Below are 13,916 nucleotides of genomic sequence, written 5' to 3' on the forward strand. Positions count from 1 at the left end.
GTCTAGAAATGGATTAAATGCACTGACTTCTGTGATAACAGTGAGATATCACGGGTGAGTTTTAAACTTTTTAACATCCGGTGGCATGGGTAAGGGAGATATGCTATCCCCTGCCAACCCTTGCCACCTATAGCAGGCTGGAAAACTTGGGAGAGCAGGTCCTACACCTCACCTGAACAGCATAATAAAGCTGGCCCTGCTGGTGTGGGCAAATGTGAGCAGGCCCCAAGGGCATGAGGGCAGGAGAACTGGTTCTGCCCCTTACTGCGGCATCAATGGGTGAGCCAAGTAGGGCAGGACTAGAGAGCTCCCCGTGGTAGTGTAGATGCTGGAGAACTGCTGGGGTAACCAGATCACACACCTCTCGGGCCCAGATCCAAGTCTTTGAGTTGGCCTACTCAAACATCTATCCCATCTATGAATTCCTGCAGCACATGAAAGGGTCCGTCCCATAGTCCAAAGCTGCAGGATCTCCACGACACAGGGCTACAATAGAATATCCAAGAGGATTCCCAGTGAGGAGCAAGTATTGCTAATATAGCAGGAGCCACAGGCCTCAACACAGACAAATGACTCATTACTATGATCATTTGCAGGTAAAGAAGTATGGACTGTGTGTGTGTGTGTGTGTGTGTGTGTGTGTGTGTGTGTGTGTGTGTGTGTGTGTGTGTGTAGGGGGATCAGGATGAAGCATGGAGACAGACAGAGGAAATGGCCAGATGGTCATGAGAATGAATGGAAACGTGCAGCTAACAGGACGGGTTATCTCGAAGACATGACAGGGACCTGGGATAAGGGAGGCCCTCAAGAATCAATGGGGGTGACCTTAGCTGAGACTCACAGCAGTGGGGATATGGAACCTGAAGGAGCCACCTCCTGTAGTCAGACAGGAACCCCAGTGGAGTGATAAGGACGCCAACCCACGCACAAAACTTTCAACCCCAAATATATCCAGCCTAAAAGAAATGCAGAAACGGGGGATGGAGCAGAGTCTGAAGGAATGGCAACCAATAACAAGCTCAACTAGAGACCCATCCTCTGAGCAAGTACAAATCCTTAACACTATTCATGGTACTCTGTGATGCTTGCAGACAGAAGCATGTTGTCTGAGAGACTCCACCCAGCAGCTGACTCAGATGCAGACACCCACGGTCAAGCAGTAGATGGAGCTTAGGGAAACTTATAAAAGAATATGAGGACAGATTACTGGCCTCAAAGGGAATAGGAACTCCAGATGATCAACATAATCAACTAACCTAGACCCTCAGAATCTGAACCACCAACCAAAGAGCATACACAGCCTGAACCTAGCCCTCTTCCACTACCCCTGCATATGTTTAGCATATATGCAGCTTGGGCTTTATGTGGGTCCCAAACAACTGAGGCAGGGCTATCCTTAAAACTGTTCCTGGGATCTGTTCTCCTAGCTTGGCTGCCTTGTCTGGTCTTGGTGGGAGAGGAAGGACCTATATGCCAGGGTTGGAGGATACCCAGGGAAGACCTCTACTCTCAGAGAGAAGGAGGGAAGGAAAAGGAGGTACACTGGGAGGGGTGACTGAAAGGGGGACAGCTATATGGACTTAAATAAATTTTGAACAAAAGGATATATTATGGGACACTGACAAACACTACAGTTTCCTCAATGAGATTTTTTTCCCTTTGGTGGGAGGGAGATTGCAAAGGTGCAAAGATATAAAGGGATGGGGAGATGAGTGAGATTAGGCTGTATGATGTGAAATTGACAAAGAATCAGTACAACGTTTTTTAAATTAGATTAAGAAAGAACCAACCATACAGAAACTATTAGATTTTTCTATACACCAATAGCAAACGTGCCAAGGAAGAAATCAGGGAAAAACCCCTTCACAATAGCTTCAAAAACTAAAATGCCTAGAAAGAAAGAACACTAACCATAGCAACAACTGGTACAATTAAATTTTAAGACACTGAAGGAAGAAATTATGATATTAAAAGTTAGAAAAGCCTCTGTGCATTTTTATTGTGTGAATATGTTTGTGTGTGTATGTGTGTGTGTGCATGCACACGCACGTGCACGTCATGAAACTAGAAAAGAGACCTTGAGAGGGGATAAAGAGTTTTTAAGGTAGTTGGGAAAAGAGGGATGATGTAATAAATATACATGGCCTAACTAGGGGAGGTCAGGGAACCTACAGGAGACAGTCACAGAAGAAGAAAATGTAGGAGGGAAAAAGAAAAAAAAGTATGGCCAGTGACACATATATGAAGACAGCGCAATGGAACTGATTGCTTTGTATGGCAAAACATTTTAAAATATATTGTTACAGAGAGACCAGCACACACATTCTGGGTCTTCTCCTTTATGAGAATACATAGTTTACTGTTGAAATCTCACAAACAATAGGAAGACCTTCCTTCTTAGTTTAGCCAAGTCCTTTCTTTGACTGATGAAATATGTGAGGAAGTAAGGAGGGGGATTCCCCACTGTAGTCATGGCAGCATGAGGAAGGACAAAATGTCTAGCACTAGGAGGGATCACCGGGAACAGAATTCTTGGATGTGACTCAGGTTTTTCCGCTTACTTACTAGGATTTGGGGATTATTTTTAACTACAACAAAACCTAGTCCATACTGATCCATACACTGTGCATGTGTTTATTTTTATATGTGGTTTATAGGTCATAAAAGTAGAAAAGGGATCATGACAGGGAGGAAAGGTTTTTAAGCAAGGTGAGAGAAATGGAGTGGGTACCAGAATGGGTGGAATCAAAACCATCAGCTGGCCTTGATCAAAGTTTTCTAAACTGTTGCTTGTATCCGGCCAATTTGAGAAAGAGAACTGTTCTATTTTTTAAGAAAGTCAAAGTAAAGAAGGAGCCCTGCACATATGTAGCAGATGAGCAGCTTGGTCTTCATACGGGTTCCTCAACTGGAGTGAGGCTATCCCTGAGCCTGTTGCCTGCCCACCTGTGGATCCTGTGTCCCAAAATGGTCTGCCTTCTTTGGCTTTAGTGGGATAGGATACACCTAGTCCCACAGTGACGTGTGTGTGTGTGTGTGTGTGTGTGTGTGTGTGTGTGTGTGTGTGTTGTATTAGTGTGGGGGTGACACCCAGAAGGGAGCTCCACTTCTCAAAAGAGAAGGGGAAGATGGAATGGGGGAAGGATCTATGTGAGGAGGTATAGGGAGGAGAGGAAGGGCTAATATTGGGTTGTAAAGTGAATAAATAGATAAATTTTTAAAAGAAAGTGAAAGTAGAATGAGCTTAGGGGTCAGAAACAAAATTTTCAAATTCAAACTGTTCAAATGATGCCTACTACTTGCTTATGTAATGAGCAAGTTATTAACCTGTCTGCAACTAGATTACTTTTTCATTCATAAATTGTATGATACTAGCAACTATATTTGAAGATTAGTGGAAGAAGGATCTAATACAATGCATCAAAGCCATTTGGCATTGAAGCTGAAAGGCACTGACCAGTTCATGACTGCCAACATCATCATTTCTCAGTGTGTACTTACAATCTTGGTTTTTAATATCATGAGGTCCATAAATTTATGGCTCTTCATGTATTAGAGAGGCAGTTTTGTGCATGCAAATATTTCTTGATTCCTCTATCCCTACAATGGGAAAAAGTTATATATACAGAAATAAAATACTAGCCTCAACTTGTATGTATATCCAAGATCATGTAAGTCATTACAATGTGTTTTTGAGAGTTGCCACTTCACTGCACTATAAAAAGCTTCCTGGAAAAAGTATTAACAGATGGCCTCTTACTCTCTGAGATTGTTAGTAGCACACCAGATGGCAACCCAAATGAGAAGATTCAACTTCAATTCTCTAAACTGAAGGAAATGTGACACTGGATTTTAATAGGTGTGCAGCATTAGAGGTAGCAAGAAATAATCAGTTAAGATAAAACGTCATCACCATGCCTTATTTCAATAGGAATTCTGGGCTTCATTGTCTTAATACTTGCCAAATAGTTCATACGAAATGCTGCAAATGGTTTGCCCAATACAAACAGAAACTTTATTTGAAATGACTGACAGATTTATGAGGTGTAAGGCCAGTCTAAGGAATAAGTGTAGAAGCCAGTGCCCCAGGGACTGTGGTCTGTGCCATGGAAGCTCCTTTCTCTCCAAGACCACTCATTAGTTTGCAACATTTGCTCTTATTGTTGGAAATAGTCAACCTCGCTCCACTGTCAAACTTTTGACAGGAAAGTAATAACTGTTCTAAGAACCTTATCATCTTTCCAGATGTCCCACTCACTAACCGATCAATAAAAGCAAGAGTGCAGTTCGTTCCCTTCCCAGACATTGCTGCAGTACAGATTTTTCCAGGTGCCCTTGCATTCCAAAATAACTTTCCCCGTTAAGGTTCAGAAAAGACCACTCTTGTGTTCCTGTCATGGTAGGAAGGTGTCCTTTTGCCATCTTAGGTTACATGAGTGAATGGCAAAAGTTAGAGTCATCAGATAACCCTCACATCCAATATTTAAAAAGATCATGGACCATACAAAGTCGGGAGTTAGCTATTCCATTGTGTAAACCACCTTAAATCTTCAAATATGGGCTCACTAGGGCCCACCAAACACATGGAGCTTTGGTAAGTGGCTAGAAACATGGTCTAAAATACAAATACACTTTTTAAAAACATTTGTATTACTAAGGTAGGACAAATGGTAAATTTCGGCCTCCTTGACTCTAAGACTTTAACAGGGAGTTATACCTGATTTTTCAGCCTTGACTATTTCTCCTACTCTTGTCCACATACAGTTCTAGTACAGGGGAGGAAGAGACACAAAACAAACATGACTGCCACACAGTGAGTCAAATGTGGCTGAGGAGATAGTTCCATTGGCAAAGAGTTTATCACATAAGCATAAGGCCCTGAGTTCAGATCCCTTGCACCCATGGAAAAAGCTGGCTGAGTCTTTGGGACTTCCTAGAGAATGTCCCCCACCTCTTCCCCCCACCCCCAACTGCATATTTTCATTCATTCTCCTGGCCCTCTGGGATTCTCTCCTGTCTCTCACCATACCTGTGCTCTCAGGAGTCAATGCAGGTTATCTTAGCCAAAATGCCCAACAATGGGGTTATGAAATCTGAAGAATCCACCTCCAATAGATAGACAGGACCCTAAGCAGAGGAATGGGGACACCAACCTACCTACAAAACTTTTGACCCAAAATTGGTTCTGTCTAAAAGAGATGTGGGGACAAAGATAGAGCAGAGACTAAACAAAAGGTCCATTTTGAGACCTATCCCATGGGCAGGCACCAATCCCTCATACTATCAATGATGCTAGGTTGTGCCTGCAGATAGGAGCCTAGAATTGCAGCCCTCTGAGAGGCTCTACCCAGCAGCTGGCTGAGACAGATGCAGACACTCACAGACAAACATTGGGCAGAGTTCAGGGACCCCTATGAAAGAGTTGAGGGAAATATTCAAGACCCTGAAGGAAATTGGAACAGGAAGAACTACCATTTCAACTAAGCTGGACCTCTGGGAGTTCCCAGAGACTAAAACACCAACCAAAGAACATGCTGATTTGAGGCTCCCTGGCACTATGTAGGAGAATCCTGCCATGTCTGGCCTCGGTAGAAGAGGATGCATCTAATACTGCAAAGACTTGATGCCCCTTTGTGGGAGGATACAGGAGAAGGGCTGCCCAGAGGTGAAGGGGAGAGGACAGTGTCAGGAATTCTAGGAGGGGGACCATAACGAGGCAGCATTTGTGATGTAAATAAATGAAGAAAAAGGCAGCATGTGTCTATAAACCCAACATTGGAGAAACAGGGAGAAGATAATCCCTGAAGCTTACTAGTCACATACTCTAGCTGAAAATTAAAGAACATTAATTAAATTGGAAGCTAATTGGCAGAGAATAGAGGTCAAAGATGTTCAAGTTCTTATGTATGTCCAGTGCTGTCTAGGGGAAAAAGACATTAGGTCTTGAGCTATGAAAAACAAGACCTTTGCTGAGGAACACAAATAGACACTATAGTACCAAAATAAAATATGGCCACCCACCTCTTTGAGTGGCATTTGGAAATGATGCTATTTCCCAGGACTTCGGATAGTGAGAATGTATGCTTTTGTATTCTGCTCCTAGAGAAAGGGATGCCGTGCAATAAATTCTTTTACCAATTTTGCCTTATACATCACTGTCTGGTATTTCCATTAGCTTGAATATAGCCCGGCTTCTAGCATCCTCAGATAGGTAAACACTAAGAACAAAATCCTATAAATCCAGTTCTTAACAAAGGAGACATTTTCTTTTAGACATAAGCCCTTTATAAATTGAGTGAGTTCCCTGAAACTATATGGATAAAAGTACATACACTATGTCTATGAGCACATGGCAATGTGAAGCTAAACATGGGTTCCCTTGGATCCCCCAAATAACAAATGGCTCAAAAACAAAAACAGTTAAAAGTTGTTTCTTGGCTTGGTGTTAGATTGCATATCCTAGCACTTGTGAGGCTGAGGCAAAAGTACTGCCATTAGTTTAAGGACATCCTGAGCCCCCAAACAAGAATCAGGCAAGCTAAAGTTAATGACAGATTGCCTCAAAACAGCAATAGTTTTGAACAATCCATTGCATTATAACGTGGTTAACTAACCAAACAACTGTTCCTGATGAATACTGTCTACAACCAGGCATCACCTCTAGCTAGTATTTGGTGACCTTGGTTGACATCATTTCATCTCCCTCCATTTCCAACAATGCAATGCCTACTTTGTGTTAACCAGCATCCTTTCTACTGTCTCCAAAATGTGTCAGAAGACTTTTACTACTTCTCTCTGTTAAAAGGAAGATATTCTCAAAGACAAATAACCACCCTTTGTCAGCTACCAATTCCTCACCCCATAGATGGCTTTGTGGATTTTGTACAAGTAACTCCCACTGAAATTATTTCGTCATTCAGAAATCAAAGGACTTACAGTAAAAAGCTAGCTTTGCATAACACAAAAATACCCGCATTTCTTGCCTCATCTTACCTTAGGAACCATAAAGAAGTTACATTAATCTCATGATAATGAAATGAAAACGTGATTGACTATTAAGAGCATAAGACAAGTATGAATTTGAAAACCATACCACCATCCCCTCAAAGAAAGCATTTCTGATAAAACATTGCATATTTATCATGGTGGTGTTTGCAGGAGCAATCCCACTGAGAAAGCATTCCTGTTGGCTACAGCATTGGCTGCCAGCCAAAATCACAGACTATAAACAATGAAAACCTTTCCATGAAGAAAATTTAGGGATAGAACTCACTTGGGGTCCAGGACCTTCTGAGGAAGTGCTCGAGCCATAATTCAAAGTAACATTTTCATCAGCCCAAGGTGGCAGGCAGGATAAATGATCTGGCCATGAATGCACATGTTGAGAGGGCCCTGAGAGAGAGGCCCTCAGGAAATACTTGAGGAATGCTGACTCCTAACCCAACACTCCTGTGCTAGAGAAAAAGGCCTTGGGGAAGGTGTTAGACCACAGTGGGAAGCTAAGCTCCTGGCCAGTGAAACAGTGAAACACTGTTGACTTTCTGTTGAAACAAGTTTCTAGCTTTACCAGCCCCCCTAGTTCAGGGTACTGCTGCCAGGTTTTTATGATATATAGAGTTAAGAAGGTTGAAGACGCCCCTATGTTGGGTCTGAAGACTGAAGTCTAATGATGACCTAGTCCAGGGATGATAATGTTCTGTATGACAACTACTCTGAGTAGGCAGACATCCATACACCTATTGTGCTATACTTTTCAGAAGTGTTGACATTTTCTAGCTTTTAAAGATGAAAATGTGTGACATGCAAAATGAAATGTACAGTACCAACCTCTTTGCAAAAACAAAAGGAAAAAATCAACTTAAACATTCTTTCCCACTAAAGTCACTCTGTTGAATCTACCTTGAGCTGCTGGTTACTTAACTGCACCGCTGAGGCTTACTTTCTAACTCTCCAAGTTCAAGGGTATTAGAGAAGGACAAGAAGGATGGAGAGGAGAGCTGAGTAGACACAAGGACAAAGTTCAGTAAACAGGACTGTAAACAACTGGGTCAGCTCGAGTCCATGCCCCCTAAAGAGGTGGAACATTCTCACTAGGAGGCCATGAAAAAATGATCTTAAATCGGCTACCTGTGAGAATGAACCTTCTTTATTCTTTCCTCAAGATATGAAATATTGTAGATTATTGGAATAAAGAGGTGGAAACAGAAAGAAGGAAGACATCTCAGTCAGTAAAAGCTCTTACTATGCAAGCAAACAGACCCTAGTTTGCTCTGCAGTGCCATACTTTGCAAAACGCCACTTCTGGTGGTATAGCCTTTTAAGCCCAACACTGAGGAAGCAGAGATAGGCAGATCTCTGAGCTTGCTGAAAGCCAGCTTAATACTCTTAGTAAGTTCCAGAACAGTGAGAGATGGTATTTCAAAAGTCCTATTAACAACTCCCGAGGAACCCCAACATTCTCTTCCAGCCTCCATCTACACATACACATACACATGCAGACACATACACACATGTGTGGAAAAATAAGAAGGGAAAGAGGACACTTTCCTATGCCCTGTGGATCATGGCAATGGCCTTAACAGAGTTTTGTTTTTTTTTTTTTTTTAGGAATATGGTGTCTGACACTAAAGGAAAGCATGGAAAGTTGGAGCTGATGATAAACTAAATACAAAATGAGGCTCAAAATGTCTGTAATGGTCAAAGAAACATCACTGATATAATTCAAAGGCACTTTGGAAAATTTAATTTGAGGTCGTCTATGAGCACTGAAGAATCTAAAGGATCTGAGCCATTTGGACTTGCCAGTGTTGAGCAGTAACACTGTCACTACACACCAATGGCCCACTGTCTCCATTGAAACCACGTATTGAATAAACAGATGTAAAAAGGCCAAAGGGTTCTTAAATATATCAAGACCATCAGTAAAGGGTACGTATTCACACATGAAAAACACTGCTATTGGTTCATAGTTGTTTTACAATGTGATCAAGTCCTACCATTGGACTCAACTCTCTGGGAAAAAAATACCATTTGGTATGACTCATTGTACTCAGAACAATTCCTAAAAGATAATGCTAATCAAAGCAATTTTCAAATAATGTTTTTCAATACATGCATGAATAAAAGAGAAAATGAGTATAAGAAAAGTTAAAATATGTGCAAAAAATATTGTTTTTCATTCTTTGCAAAGTTTTCCTCTAATTTTCCCTATTATCACTGTAACCATCTTATCATAAAGTCTAGCCTAGACCCTTCCAATTTTTCCTAGATGTTCTCCTGTCCACTCACCTCAATCTGCCCCCATTTTATATTCCATTCTGTAAACAAATTTATATTTTTATATAATTTTATAAAATTTTTATTTATATTTATATTCTAGTCTTTAAACAAATAGAATCTATTAAAAATCAAATGTCCTGCAGATTTGTACAGGATCAGGCCAGTCAATATTCCAACACAGAATGTGGAAGGTCTCATGAGCCCTGACCCCTCTCTGAAAAGCTATTGCCAATTGATGACCTCTGAAGAAGGGAAAATCATTTTCTTTAACTGTAGGGTTTTAGGAAGATCTACCACCGTGCACTAGTGGATGTCCCCACTCCCATAAAAATGGGGCTTGGTGAATTATTTTTTTAAAGGACACAACCTGAAAGGAAGGGGCTGGGATGTGGGGAAGTGAGATGAACAGAGGATATGGGAACAGTTTATAAAAGAGTGGGGGGGGGAACACGATACGATCAATCTATTTCATGCATTATTGAATTCTCAAATAATTAAAATATTTTATTTATAAAAGTTCATATATATCATCATGTGGTCCTACTTTTTAAAACTCTATAGATACATATAAATGTACTTGGAATAGAAGCCAAACCTCTTACCATAATTAGGCAGATAATGCACAAATATGAACTTTTGTTAACTACTTTCCAACCAAAAGGTAGACTCTTCCTGCCATGTCATTGACTCTAGGTTAACTTGGAATAATAGAATACTGCAGAAGTGAAATACTTGGACTTACAAATCTAAGTTACCTTCTGCCTGGATTGCATAGAAATTTCACTCTATGCACTACCAGCTTATGTGTAAAAATTTACCACCCTGCACACAGCTTAAGTCCAAGGGACTCAAGGACCTCAACATAAAACCAAACACACTGAATCTAATAGAAGAAAAAAGTGGGAAATGGTCTCAAACTCACTTGCACAGGGGAAAATTTCCTGAACAGAATACTAATTTCTCATGCTCTAAGATCAACAATCAATAAATGAGACCTCATGAAACTGAAAAGCTTCTGTAAGGCAATAGACATTGTCAATACGACAATTCAGTATGTGTGTTAAAAGAGAATGAGGAGTCTGAGCTTAGATATAAATAATACTATGACTGTAGCTCATCACCTCACTGTTGTGGGACAAGCATAGTCAAACCCCCACTTTCTGACTCCCCAAGCATCCATGCCCTGTGGCAGAGCAGATGTGGGACCCAAAACCCTATAAGAATGCCTTTTAAAAAATGGGGTATAGAGCTAAACAGAATTTCCAACAGACAATTCTCTAATGGCTGAGATGTACTTAACGAAATATTCAACATCCATAGTTATCAGGGAAATGCAAATCCTAACGACCCTGAGATCCCACCTTATACCCATCAGAATGGCTAAGACCAAAAATTCAAGTGACAGCTTGAGACAAGATTGTGGAGCAAGGAGAACACTCTTCCATAGATGGTGGGAATGCAACTTGTACAACCACTTTGGGAATGAATTTGGCAGTTTCTCAGAAAACTGGGAATAGTTTTATGCCAAGAACCAGCTATACCACTCCTGGGCATACACCCAAAAGACGCCCCATTATACCACAGGGACACTAGCCTAAGTATGCTCATAGCAGCTTTATTTGTAATAGCCAGAAACTTGAAATGATCCAGATGTCCCTCAACTGAATAATGGATAAAGGAAATGTGGTACATCTACACAACAGAATACTACTCAGCTAATAAAAACAAAAACATCATGAAATTTGCAAGCGAATGGATGGAACTTAAAAACATCATCCCCAGTAAGGTAACCCAGACCCAGAAAAATACCCATGGCATATATTCAGTTATAAGTAGACATTAGCCACAAAGTACAGGATAACCATGTTACAATACACAGACGCAAAGAAGCTAAGTAATGAGAAGAGCCCAAGAGAGGATGTGTGACCTCAAATGGGAAAATAAAATGATCATTGGAGGTGGATGGAGGGAGGGAACTGGATGGGAGAGGGGGTGAGGAGGGGAAAGGGGTGGGGATCAGGAATGGGCCTGGGGAGACAAAGAGGCCTGGGAATGAGAATGGAAATCAGTGGGGGTATCTCTACGACTAGCTGGAGACCAGGAACAGGGGGAGACTCTGGACAGCCTATGGGTGGGACCCTATCTGACTCTTACCAGCAGGGGATATGGGAACTGAAGTAGCCACCTCCTGTAGCCAGGCAGAACTTCCAGTGTAGAGAGGGGGACATCAACCTACCCACAAAACCTTCCACCCAAAATTTGTCCTTCCTACAAGATATGTGTGGATAAAGATGGAGCAGAGACTGAGGAAATGGCTCAACGTGAGACCCAACTCCTGAGAGAGAGTCAATCCATGACACTATTAGTGATATTCTGCTGTACTTGCAGCCAAGTAATCTGGCATAATTGTCTCCTGAGAGGAGATCCACAGCTAAATGCCATAAAGAGCTCAAGGAGTCTTGTGGAAGAGTGGGAGATAGGAGTGAGTGAGCTAGAAGGCTCAAGTGCACCGTGAGAAGACCTACAGAGTCAACTAACCTGCACCCATGGGGGCTCACAGAGCTGAGCCGATAACCAAAGCACATGGAGGAGCTGCATCTATGCTCCTGTACATGTGCAGATGTGCAGCTTGGTCTTCATGTGGGTCCCCTAACAATTGAAGCCAGGACCTTCTCTGAACCTGTTTGTTGCCTGCCACTGGATCCCCTTCCCCTAACTGGACTGCACAGTTGGGCCTCAGTGGGAGAGGATGCATTTAGTCCTGCTCTGAATGGATGTCCCAGGGTAGGATGGTATCCAAGGGGGGATTTCCCCTTCTCTGAGGAGAAAGGAATAGGATAGTGAGGGGAAGGATTTGTAAGGGTGGGACTTCAAGAAAGGAGGGGTACTGCGATAGGGATATAAGGTGAGTAAGTTAATTTGTATAAAAATTGTGTATGTCCATCATGTACTTGTATTTCTGAGCCCACTTCTGTAATAATCCATCATGTGTGTCAGCTTGGCTAGGTTATACATTATGTTTTTAGTCAAAAACCTACCTATGTGTTTCATGAAGGTGTGTTATATTTGTATGTAACTACTTAAATCATTCTATTTTTTAGTAAAGCAGAGCACCATTCATAATGTGATTGAGAGTCATTCAACAAATCTTAAGACAAGAAGACTGTTATCTGAAGGAGGAGGTCCACTAGACTGAAGCTGCAGTAACAACTCTTCTCTGAGCCTCCACCCCAGTGACCTGCCCTAGAGGGTCTGCTACTGTTAGCCACCACATAAGCAAATTCTTAACACAAATGAACTGTCATAGATATGTCTATGATGTGTGTGTGTGTGTGTGTGTCTGTGTATACAGGTGAAATAATGTATCCTATTGCTTCTGTCCCTCTGAAGAATCCTAAGTAGTACAACCTCTCAAATAAACTAATTACACCCAAAATCACTTGCTTTCACATGTGACTCCAAGAGAATGTATGTCACAGATAAAAACTCTCTAGCAGCAAACAGTGAGGTGACGAGCTACAGTCATAGCATTATTTATATCTAAGCTCAGACTCCTCATTCTCTTTTAACACACATGCTGATTCAATCTTACTGCATTTTCTCATCCAATATATGCAGCCCTCCTACTCCCTCCAACAAAGTATTCAAGTGAAAGTATTCAAGCTGAAAATGTAGTGTCACTCCAAGGGCCCAGATCTTATGATCGTCCTTCTTTCCCCAGGTTACTCTTAAGCTTCTAAGCCTATCATGGCTGGGCCAAGTGTAGGTTGCACTCTACATTATCAGATTAAAGAAAAGGAGAAAATGAATACCTCTGGGCAAGATGCAACACCTAAAACCTCTCATTCACTTGGCTCTGGGGGTAGCTGGCAAAAAAAAAAAAATAGTCACAAAACTGATCCTCTTACTCCTGAGACCCCACACATAAGCTCATTCAAATATTTGCCAAAGTGCTTACAGATGCTGCAGCCTCTCTAGTTACAATCTAATGGAGGCCATTGATTTAGGGAAGTGGATTTACAAGATAAACTCGACCGTGATGGCAAGCTGGTTAATAGCAGCCAAACATGCTACTGCAGGCCCTCTGGCCAAAGCGGACTTCTTCAGACTATCTCCTTGGACAGCACCATCTGCAGCCGTCTGGGCAGCTCTTAATAGATGGTTCCTTGAACAGGGTCTGCCTTTAGTCTTAGCAAATTTAGTCCTATCCCATGCATGTTACAGTCTTACATGGGAAACAGCTGCCGCAGCCTGGCAAGAGAGGAAGACATGGAAAACTGCCCAGGCAGCAGGCTCAGTGGGAAACAATGAGAGTCCAAAAAGCCTTTGTTCTAGTTTTATTTCTGTTGCTGTGGTAAAATACCCTGACAAAAAACAACTTAGGGCAGAAAGGGTTTGTGGAGCTCACTTACAGTGCATCACTGCAGGAAAGCCAAGATAGAAATCTGAAGCCTATAGTCACATCACACCCAGGAGCTAAGGAAATAAATGCATTCGTGCTGAATACTCAGCTACCTTCGTTTACTTCAAAAGTCCAGGCCCCAAATCAGGAAACATGCCACCCACTTTCAGGCTGAGTAGTCTCAATATCAATTAATCAGGGCAATGGCCCACAGACATGCCCACAAGCAAACCTG

This window comes from Rattus norvegicus, chromosome X (assembly GCF_021556685.1).
Source record: "Rattus norvegicus strain SHRSP/BbbUtx chromosome X, alternate assembly SHRSP_T2T, whole genome shotgun sequence".
Taxonomy (NCBI): Eukaryota; Metazoa; Chordata; class Mammalia; order Rodentia; family Muridae; genus Rattus; species Rattus norvegicus.